Source organism: Falco biarmicus, chromosome 14 (assembly GCF_023638135.1).
Source record: "Falco biarmicus isolate bFalBia1 chromosome 14, bFalBia1.pri, whole genome shotgun sequence".
NCBI lineage: Eukaryota > Metazoa > Chordata > Aves > Falconiformes > Falconidae > Falco > Falco biarmicus.
Window position 1 is genome coordinate 2,408,440 of NC_079301.1, and position 11,450 is coordinate 2,419,889.

Consider the following 11,450-nt stretch of genomic DNA (forward strand, 5'->3'; position numbering starts at 1 on the left):
TCCAAATCAAGTTGGGAGTCCTTTGGAAGAGGCGAAATGACTTTACTAAATTCTGGAGGAGTCCAGAGTAGGCAGCGTTCTGAAGTCTTCCTTGGTAGAGGGGCAGAGAATAAGTTAACTGAGGGTGAGAGGAAAAATACTCCAAAGGGCATCACTAACCAAAGGGTTTGCAATTAACCATAGAATAAAGTGCTCTGTGGCATTTGTGCTGCCTTGCCCTAGCCTTTGATTTCCCCTGGGATGTATTTATAGTTCGAACTAAAGTCTTAAAAGAAGTTAATTGCGCAAGGTGCTTCCTCAGGAAATATGCGAGTCAGAGTTTAAAGCTGGGGTCTGGACTCTGGTCGTTTTTCTGTCCTGAGAAACGCGTTCGGGGAGACCTGCTCTCCCTCCTGCTAACCCCAGCCCCCGGCCCCAGATATTGAAGCCAGCTGCGGCTTCAACACTGACCAAGCCGCTGAGCACCATCAGCTGCTGGGGTGGTGGCCCTGCTTCTCCCGTCACCATCAAAGAAACAGAGTGACAGAAGAGAGTATGGAAATGAATATTCCGTATTTGGCAGAATCCAAGGTTACTGCAAAGCTGCGTCCGTCCCACACCTTTCCAGGACTGGTTACAGAACCTGGTTTTGAGTTACTGTTTTCAAATACATGGACAATTTTAGCTAGAATGAAAAGAAAACACAGCACAACAAGCAATGTGATGAGAAAAGCTTGCTATCTGTAGCCTTTATTATAATTACAGCCAGTGTTACAGCGTGATGGAGGCGAGAAGTGTGCTATATAATTCCTGAGAGCAGCTCTGCTGAACCCAGCCGTACCGTGGATGCAGCTGAAGCCAGGATATGTCTCGCACCTGTAAGGATAATACATGGCTTTATTGCAGGCATGCTTCTGGGCTTCATTTTTCTAACAGAAAAACATAAGGTGACCTAGTTTTTAGAATTTTAATAAATAAACAGTACTTAGCACAGTAACACTTGTTTTAGCAGTGCAAGGGAAGATGTAGATAAATGCACGTTGGTAATGTGAAGCACCACAAATGATATTTTTTTAAGGATGCTATGTGGTTTCGCCTGTGGAAAAGTGTCGTCTGGGTACTTTTTCCACCCTGTGTTTGTTACTCTGGTTTAATCCAAAACTTAAATAACTTCTCAAAATTAACTTCTCTTTGTAGCAAGATACCTGCAGTGTTGCTGCAGAATACATTTTAGGAGCAAAATCTGCTAATTTCTGGAAAGATGAGACATACGTTTATTGCTCACTTACTATTTTTATTTCAATGCAATTTTAATTGACATGTTTCAATCCATGAGATGCTTTGGATTTATTTCTATTTGAAAGATACGAAGTCCCATTCTGAATTTAAGTGAGGAAAACTCCATCAGCTGCACTGAAGCTGTGCCTGTTTTCACTAGCAGGAAGAGCTCTGTGAACTCAAATTGCATAAGGAAAATCCCTTAAAAGGTGTGCTTTCCCAGACTCCTGAAGGACAGCAGATGTGTTTTATTACAAATGAAAGCAGTGCCGAATTTTACAGGTCAGACATATAAAACCACATTCTGGCTGGTGGTTATTTTTATCCACATGCCAGAAAATCTGAAATTGAAGGAGAAATGCTGGCAGGGAATTTTTTACTTTCATACCCGGTTCTGATTCCTTGTTGCCACAGAAAAACATTCATCAGGTGCTGGGACCAGGACCCTGGAGTAAGCTGGGCTTTTTAGCTAATTATAGCCAATTAACTGAGACCTGTAGTTGGGATATCATTCCCCAGCCTGCTCTCTGCTGTGGGAAATGAGCCCCTACAGAAGGTGACTTAATCTACCTGGGTGTTTAATCAGGATTTTTACATGCCAGATCATTGTTAACAATTTTGCTGGTATCTATTCAATAGTCAAATGATGATACCTAGTGGTGGTTTCCTTTAGTACCTTTTAGTTCAGGATTTCCAGAGCTTTGCAACCATTTTGCAAATAAATCCTAAAGTCCACCTCTCTTTGGAGGGAGGATTATTTCCCACAAAAAGGATGCCCAGGTGTGCAGAATAACAGCTTCCATCAGCTGATGTTCTTATATTCTGCAGGTTAAAATCTAGAAAGATGGTAATCCAGCTTTTCCTCCGCTAGTTTATGCATGAAATCGAAATACTGATTTTTTAATTTCTGTTTTGCTCCTGTTTTACAAGTTTCCAACGTTTAGCGTGTTTGATTTTAATTAACCCATTTTTCTTTACCAGAAGATCCTTACCACTTAATTCCTGCCTGAGTTAATTTATTTGTGATAACCCCATCAATCTATTCGGAATATAAATCACCTGTGTGGGCCAGCAGCCACTTGGTGCTGAGCTGCTAACAGATTCTGCTACTGCTACGTCCTGGCTGCCTGCAGGCTTCGAGTGGAGATGGAAGAGTTTGGTATTGACCTGTGAATCCCAGGAGGCCAAAGACCCACCTTCCTCGTGCCTCCTGTCCCAGGCAGGGATTGCAGATGTTCCCCCCGTGGCACGAGGGCTGTGCTCTGGGGAAGACTGGAGGGGCAGCTGGTACAGCAGCACAAGTCGGGGTGATTTGTGCATCAATCGGCACCGTGACTGTCCGGAGCTGAAACTTGCACAGACATGCTGGGGCTTTTTTGTTGACTGTGTCTATCAGGGCTTTATTTTGCTTGGGATGCTTGTTTGGGGCTTGCTTCCAGGAAGAAAATTTGACTCTGTTGTTAAAATCTTGTTAAATTGCTGTTTCTTGTGAATAATCTGGCATCTTGTCACTTTTCTTGGGGGTTTATTTGCTGATGTTTGTTGAAGTGCTGAAAGACAAGTGAGCAAGGAGCTGAGGAGCTTCACCTGGTGAAGGATAATGGCAGGGAACCAGAAGAGCTGTGTCTTTAAAAGCAGCAGCAGAAGCAGCATTAAGACTCACAGGCTTTTTCCATGTCTCATTAACTCTGCTTTTCCTTGAGGGTAAGTGGAAGCAGCATCTTTCCTAAATATAGCTCTGGCTATGTAAAATTGAAATATGTGGCTCTGAACTCTGTGAAACTCTATATTGGGAATATAAACTCTGCTGTCCCGGTGGGCTGGGGCTGGGGCGGGGGCTGCTCCGCCTGGGGAAGGGAAGGCTCCGGGGAGACCTTCTGGCACCTTCCAGTACCTGAAGGGGCCGACAAGAAAGCTGGGGAGGGGCTTTGTACGGGGGGGTGCAGTGACAGGGCGGGGGGGAATGGCTCTAAGCTGACCGAGGGCAGACTTAGGGCAGATACTGGGAAGAAATTCTTCCCCGTGAGGGCGGCGCTGGCAGAGGCTGCCCAGAGCAGCTGTGGGTGCCCCATCCCTGGGGGTGCTCAGGGCCAGGCTGGACGGGGCTGGGGGCAACCTGGGCTGGTGGGAGGTGTCCCTGCCCCTGGCGGGGGTTGGGGCTCGGGGGGCTGTCAGCTCCCTCCCAGCCCAAACCAGGCTGTGGTTGTTTGCTCCGTCCATCGGCAGTGCTGGCAATTCAGCCAGCCCTGGGTTACAGGTTTATTTTGGCAGTGTCACCGCAGCTGAATTGATCCCAAAGGGGGCTGCTGGCTTTAATGTCCCTCTGCTGTTTCTGTGGGACTGGACTTCCGAGCTTTGCTGTGAACGCGGAGTGTTATTCCTCGGAGCTGAGGTGCTTCACTTTACGTTAAGCAGCACGGTGTGGCTCTAACTCACTCTCACGCCTCTGCATCAGGCTTTTCTGCAAACTCTCAGGTCCTGCTGTACCCAGCTGTAGGAAGCCCCACATAGATTTCCCAAGTTCTAAGACACAGCATATGCTTAGAGTTCCCTGTGATAGAAATGCACCCACAGAGCATTGCTGATGTGTAAGCTCTGACTCACTATTTAGTGCTCCTTGATGCTTCTCAAAAAAATTCTTGTTTTGTGCAATAATATAACTCACTATGCGATGCTGCTGTTTTTTTCTCACTCTCCATCTGTAGTGAGTATACACTTCTGCTTTCCATTGCCAAATTTCTAAGACACTGACCATTTACTTGCTCCGTCCATTGCTCAACCTTATAAAGCTGATGTTTCAATCTGAGATGTAACAAAAGTTAACAAAGAAGAGTGAGTTAAACCCCAGACTCATGCCTGCTGTTGCTCATTTTGTGTACGTAAACTTGTTACTGATTTGTTTCAAAATAGCAACATTTGTGAACTTAATGGAACAAGGAACATAACTGCAAAGTAGTTTCCAAAAAATCTTGGCTTGAAGTTTTAAGTTAACAAGTTTTGTTCATTCTTATTCCTCTTTCCTGTTAGCTGAATTGCAAAAAACTGGAATAGAAAATGAAAACATTAATGTTGCAGATGCAAAAATTGTGCAAGTTAGACTGTAAAATAATATGATTGGGTGTTTGCTGGTGGCGATTGCATGCTCAGAGAAGGAACTGGCACAACTCTGTTTCCCCTTGCTAACCATGCACCGCTGGAACCCAGCTATCAAACATAAAGTACAGGTCACTGGTCACAGGCAATGCCATTGCATCGAAATGGCTTTTGGCCAGATCTATTGAATATTTTTATGTAACAAATACATCCTAGGAAGTAACCACCTGCCTATGTTTATTCCACAAAAAGAAAGCAAAGGCTACGTTCAGCAGATAAAGGACTTTCTCTAAAGTAGACCCCTCCTAACAGAGCATCTCCAGCCTACCTTGGAGTATGTGGGGCCAGAGTGTGGGTGTCCAGAGTGACCTGTGTGGTGCTCAGTAAGTCAATAAATGGGGACCAATCTCCACCCAGAGTTGAACTCTGTAAATTAAAATATCCATATAGCTAGTAAATACAGAATCCTCAGGAGGCACAATGTGCTCACCCCTCTGAGGTGAAGAATTATTGTGTGTGTGTATGATCTACTATGACTTTATTACAAGGCACGTGGGAAATAAGGAGGTGACAGCCAACATGGCTCCACTAAGGGCAAATCACGCCTGAAAAATTTGGTGGCCTTCTACGATGGGGTTACAGTGCTGGTGGGTAAGGGAAGAGTGACCAGTGTCATCTCCCTAGATGATCCTGAAGGTCCCTTCCAACCCAAACCGTCCCATGGCTTTATTGCCAGTCACAAGCTTATTGCAGGTGGCACTGCAGTTTGCCTGCTGAAATCACGGTGATCCCCAGGGCCGTTTTCCTCTTTGGCTCTTGCTTTATTTTGGGATTACAGAACTGTCATGACCACACACCATGACAGCAGTAATACTCAGCGTTTGGTTTGTCCAGGCCTGCGTATTTTCCCAGTGGGCGGTTAGCAGTTTGGACTGGGGAAGGAAGGGTTGAGTAAGCTGGCAGAAAAAGGTGAGCGAGAAGAATTTCTTCCCTCCACCCTTGCGGAGGCTGGTGTGAGTGTGAGGGGAAGCCCCCAGAGCCGTGATGGAGGGGGAGCAGCTGGCAGCCCTCCCCTCCCCAGCAGCCAGACCACAGCTGGGGAAAGGATGGAGCTCATCCCAGCAGGACAGCTTCCTGCAAGGGGTTTGTTCCTTGCACCGTGAAATACCTTCCAGCCTTGTTATGTGTAATACCTGAGGCCAGAGCAGGAAAAATCTTTGGCTATGCCCTCATGAGGAGGGCTTGAAGGATCTTAGGAAGCCCCATTGGTTTGGGCACCTAATTAATGAGGAACAACTGCCATGTCATCGTTGATTCTGCTGGCTGGGCTCAGCCTTTGGGTCTCAGACTGACCCACTGTACCACACCGTGACCTGGAGAGTTATTTTTTTTGGTACAGATTTAAGGACTTTAGTTTGATCATGTAAAAAGTAATGAGTCTTAAAAGTATGATTTAGTGGAAGAAATCTCATACCACCACTTGAGTATGAATCTGAGCTGCAGTTGTTTGAGTTCTGGATTTGTCTCTAGGTATTAGAAGTTTGGACTTTTAATCAGAAAAGCGGTTTGTAGATTATCAAAAAGGACAAGTATTATTGTTTTATTGTGGCCACAGTTACAGGCTTCTCCTGTTATAACGATGAAGAAAAAATTAGACCATTCCATGTACCGGTCATTTAAGCAATTGCTCAAAGAGCTCAAGCTGGTTTTGACAAAAACAATCTGAACAGAAGTCGGTGCCAAAATGATTAAAGTGGTACTTGGCCTGGGATTACCCTATAGGAATTCTTTAAGGCCATGCTAATTAGGCAGTTGTTAAATGTAAAGCTGTAACACAGCCAATTTGCAGGTCTGCTGCGGGGAGCACAACCAGGCTGCTGTGCTGACAGGGAGAGCGGGATGGAAGCTATATGGAAGCTGTATGGAAGAAGAGTAGGTGCTCAGTGAGGAGACTATGGATCTTCTGGATCGTCCTAATATTGGTATGGGAGGGACTATTAGTTAAACTCTGTCCGTTTAGGCAAGGTGAAACCATCAGTGGTAAAGCTGTGATTTTCAAGCTGGAGAAATGTTAGGCAATAAACCACAGAGTTTGTATCCAGCACTGTGTGCATCTTCTGCAGCTCCCTGGTGGGGAGGGGGAGAGTGTCTCACTCTTTTGATTTATTCTTCTTTACTCATTTCTTATTAATATTACATTTGCTCAATGGATTTTTTAATTCAGGTTCTCATTGAAACCAGATTTGTGAATGAAGTCGCTGATGTTAAATTAAATGTACGTTCCTGCCTGGGTTCAATGGGGTGCCAGTGAGTTCAGCAGCGTGTCAATCCATCCAGCTCCCTGCAATGCAAAGTGAGTTTCTCAACACATCGATGGGCTGTGATATGCCACCCCCCCACTCGCCCCACCCCCCATGCTATGGCTTTGGATTTTAAGGGGTTTTCCATTCCTGCTGTCCAGAATAGCTGCAAGTGTGATCTTTCCCAGCAAGGGAAGTGTGACAAGGGCTTGGGTTAATTTCAGTTTTGATTAAATCTTCTTGCTAAACTGCCTGCCTGCTTGACCCGTGCTCTGTTTGCTCGCAGGCTTGTGTATGGGTGGCAATATGTGCTCTTCTGTCCTGGCTTCTTCAGAAAGATCTGTATTTTGTGCGCAGTCTTCACTGGGCATATTAAAATGTAATGGAAAATGTAGGCAATGAGGAGGGGAAGCTGAAAAATAAGGTGATTATATGTGAAAACAGAAGCAGTTTCCATTCTGATGGGGGGAAAAAGAGATTTTGCATGTTCATAAATGAGAATGGCTTTCTTCTTCCGATTTTAGCCAATGCATGTAAACAAATGGCTGTTCTGATGACAGTGGGAAAAATCATATTCACATACCAAACGTAGGTATCATTAACATTTATATTTTATCTTTTGACAAGCTGACTAGGTGAAGTGTATGGATAACTTTTTGGGAGCTTTGCTATGTGCCCCTCCCTCAGCTTTTGTCAGAGCGCTGGATCTGTTACAGCGCAGACCCAGCTCAGATGAGGATGTGTATCTGGATTTTTGCTTGGGATGGAGAAAAACCAAACTGCCATCCCTATTTAGCTTTTTTGAAGAAGTTTCTGGCTATTAATCTGCTTGTGGAGTGGGATGCTTTTAACGAATCTCTTGGCTGCTTTGTGCAAAAAGGAAGCTTTGTGGGTTTTTTTGGGTAAGAGGGGAAAAAAAGGTTTGCTTCAAAGAAGGGGGTGGGAAAGGTGATAACACTGAAACATCATGTGGGTGATCTCTAGACGAGATACACAGAGTGTGGCATGGCACACGAAGGCTTTCCCCATAGGGAGCCAAGAGCTCCCGCAGGGATAATCCACTGAGTTACCTCTGGGGCTGGTGGTGGACGGAAGGTGAGCGTTCCCTGGGGGGAAAGGGTGGAAACCATGTTGCTGCTGAGAACTGTGAGAGGAGAAATTGATTGCTCTGCCGTGCCTGGAGTGTCGAAGCCAAATAGTCCTGGGAATGGGTGTAGGGTAGGTAAGGGGTTGGGGTCTGCTGGCGGTTTTTGAAGAGTGGGGAGCTGTGGGGAGCAGGCTTGTCCCAGCAGTGGTAACGCAGTCGGGGCCCAGATTGTTTCTGGAGCGTGGGGGGGCGGCGGGGGCAGAAGGGGTGCGGCGGGGGGAGAGCAGCTCGCTGGGCTGGGGGCTGCGGGGAGCGGTGGCCGTGGCGTTTGGGTGGGGGTGAGTAGCTCGGAGGAGTGCGGCGGTGCCTCGGCCACCCTAGGGAGACCACGAAGTTGGGCAGCCCGCGGGGACGAGCGTGGGCCGCTAGGGAAGCAGGTTCCCCCTGAGCGTGGCCCGGGCCCCTGAGGGGCGTCTGCGTGAAGAGAAAACACAAACCACCCTGAGAATGCACACAGCGGCTCTGTGTTTAAATAATTTCTGGAAATACTAAACTTTCCTAGTATAAAAATAGAAAAGGAATGCTTAGCCTGTCTGAGGTCAGTAAACACCGTGAGTACTTGTTTGAAACCCTCTTTGTTCTCGGCGCAGACCGCGATCCAGAGGTAGAGCTGCCCTGGCTGACGGCAGCCCTGGCGCTCCCGCGTTCGTGCGGTGCCGCAGCTCTGGCGTTTCTTTGTATGCAAAAAGCAAGGTTTTCTTCTGTGAAGGAAGAAGTAATTCTACCAGGATTACCTGAATCCTACTGAATACTGGAAATCGGCGGGAGTCCCAGTGGTGGGAAATCCTGCAATCCCTTTGCACGGAGGGGAAGACAGCCGACGCGTGTTGAGCTTGGCGCAGTTTTTGAGAGGATTATACTGTGATTCTTTGTGCTGGGTATTTCTGGGAGGCCCCGATCCGATGTAGGATTTTCAGGTGTTACTAACCATAAGCTGTGAAACCTTGAGCCCTTGTAGTTGAGTAAATGCTTAAATGCTTTCTTGATTTGAGGCCCGAATAATATGGAAAGTCTTTGTGATACCATAGCTAAAAGGTACACAACAGATTATTTTCCTTTCCCCTATATAAGGCACAAACTTATTCAAAGTTATCTTTTATCATTTTCAGTAGTTGATATATGAATTTCAAGAGGTGATGAAAACTGAGATTTACCTTTTTTGTGTGTGTGTGTTAAATGATACATGCATACATAGCGAGTTAGAGTGCCCTTAGAGGTAATTATACATCAGGAAGGTAAGAGAAAAGATTTCACACCTTTCCTTTTGCTCTCAAAGTAAGTAAAGAAAAATAATTTGTTGTAAGAAGTTAAAATAATAAATTTTAACGTTTTTATTGTAGGAGCCTGAATTCTGGTCCCTGTCACCGTATCACATGACACTTTGTTCTTCTCATAATCCTCTTCATTCCAGCAGGAGCAAGGGACCCATCAATGCAATTATGGGGATTAGAATCTAGCCCGGAAACCTAGAAATGTGGGAAAGCACTTTAGAGCAGAAAAAATGAAAGCTTGTCAATAAATGTATGATCAGATGGTACTCACATTAAAAAGCGGTTCAATAATATCAATAGTTATTACAAGAGGAACAACACGTATTCTGTTGTCATAGAACTCTAGAAAAACGTTTTGTCTTTGGCTTTTGGTTTATTTACGACTAATATGTAATGAACAGGCATACGTATAAGAATTGAAGGGAAGTTACAAGCTCATTTCTATAGAACTTCAGGGTAAAACAGTGCAAAGCTGAAAAATGAAAAGTTTCAAAATTCTAAAATCAAACTTGAAGGTTCTCACTGTAATGAAATACAATGTCCAAAATATTTATGAAGAGTCTTTTGTTGTCCTTGCGCAGGTCTAGGCAGAGCAAGCCGGCAATTAGAGCGATGAGAAGGAGAACTGGGTATTCAGGGAGGTGTGTGAAGGTCTGCAGGATGAACGCCGGGCTGCAGAGAGGCTGCGCTGACCCATCTGCGTGCAGCTTGTGTGGGCTGCTACGCTCGCCACAGAAAGGAGCGGAGAAGAAAACAAGTGAAACGGGTTCGTTAAAACCCCTGCACGGGGGGCTGGCCCAGGCTCTGTGCCCCTCGGTTAACATTTATATCTTTTTCTGAAGAACCACGGTTGGTTTGCTCCCTTCAGAGAGCTTTGGTGAGCAGTTGAGGTCAACCAGTGCGCATGCGTGTCTGTCCGCTCCAGCTGATCACTGGCTTAGTCCTTAAGGTCCTGGTTTCATAAGCTGACTTTGTTTGAAAAATGGAGCATATTTTAGTGTTAGCCTCTCTGTTGACCTTCCTCAAATCCTGTCCCAATTCTATTGGTTTGTTTTTTTCTGGTTCCATTATCAAGTAGATATTGATTCTACGCACAAAAAGATTTTCCAGGCGGTGCCATTGAGCTCCCCACTTCAGGTCTTTATTTTTTTTCCCTACAAGGTGCAAACATTTCAATTTTGGCTTAAGGTAAATGTAAGTGAATATTAACATTCTTGCTTTTTTCCTGAGAATAGCAGAAATCAAAGTGGCTCATTTGAGGGTGGAGGGGAAGGGGGGGTTGGCAGAACTCCTCTGCCATCCCACCAAATCGAACAAGTCTTCAAACGCCCAAATTCAGCACCAAACATTTCAGCAGAAAGAGGAAATATGATGGCTTGGCATGCAAGCACAGGCTCAGGACTGCTTCCACTGCTCTAAACTCTGGCTAAGTAATATCTTAAATACTTCTTATTGCTGTTAAGAGCACTGTGTTCTCCCTCCTTCAGAGTCATGAGGGATCCCATCTCCTCAATGCTTCCTCTCATCCCCATGTGGAATCAAACTATGGAACAAAGACCCTGTGGGATTTCTGTCCTCCAAGCATCTGTCCTGCAGGTTTGGTTTTTTTGGTTTTTTTTTAATATACAAAGGGAGAAGTGGCACCAGGTTTAAAAAGCTGAACTTGCTAGAAGACTGCTCTAATGAGATGAGTATTGCTTTGCTTCAAAGTCAGCAGGGGTGGTAAAGGCACGCTACAAATTTAAATTAACCACGGTAGAGTAGAAAGAAGTCGCTCCTGGAGTGTACCACTACATCTTTCCTGTCTCCCAAAGTTTATCCCCCTCCTGCTTTACAAACGAGATCAGGGACAGGGAGCTGCCGTGGCACGGAGCATCCCAGGCTCTCTGCCTGCCTGATGCCGGGTTCTGACTCTGCAGCAGCAAAGTGGGTCACCAGCTTGTTATTGCAGCTCAATTTTGGTGTCGTTTAGGCAGCTGAAGAGGAACAAATAGGCCATCGATCAGCCTAGCAACAGCCCAGGGCCTTCATATTTTAATTACATGTGTTCTTTGGACCAGGTTCATCCCTGTTGAAACATCATCACCTTAAATGAAACCCCACAGTGGAGGGATTTGGCCTGATACGTGTGGGGTTTTCCCCTCTGTGTTATTAATACATCTAACACTGTTGAAAATAACTTTATTTTTCTGTCTCTCCAACTTTTCGAAGCAAGCTCACTCAGTTTTTGATGCCATTTCTAGTGGTGAAGGGAGATGAAAGTAATTTTTCCTGGTGGCCTTTACTGTAGGAAGAAGCTTTAAGTAATTGTTGAAACCTACTCGTCCAGCGCAGCATTACCGCTCTGTGTTTGGTGTAAAAAAGCTTTGCTTGATTTACCAA

At 45.4% G+C, this 11,450-nt stretch overlaps 1 long non-coding RNA gene across 1 annotated transcript; it reads left to right on the forward strand.

Moving 5' to 3' along the window:
* Positions 1 to 2,507: 2,507 nt before the first annotated feature.
* On the forward strand, positions 2,508 to 10,668 carry LOC130158876 (uncharacterized). The gene is made up of 3 exons (XR_008825528.1): positions 2,508 to 2,961; positions 9,650 to 9,834; positions 10,556 to 10,668. It is a non-coding gene; the product is annotated as an uncharacterized LOC130158876 (long non-coding RNA).
* The last annotated feature ends 782 nt before the right edge of the window (positions 10,669 to 11,450 follow it).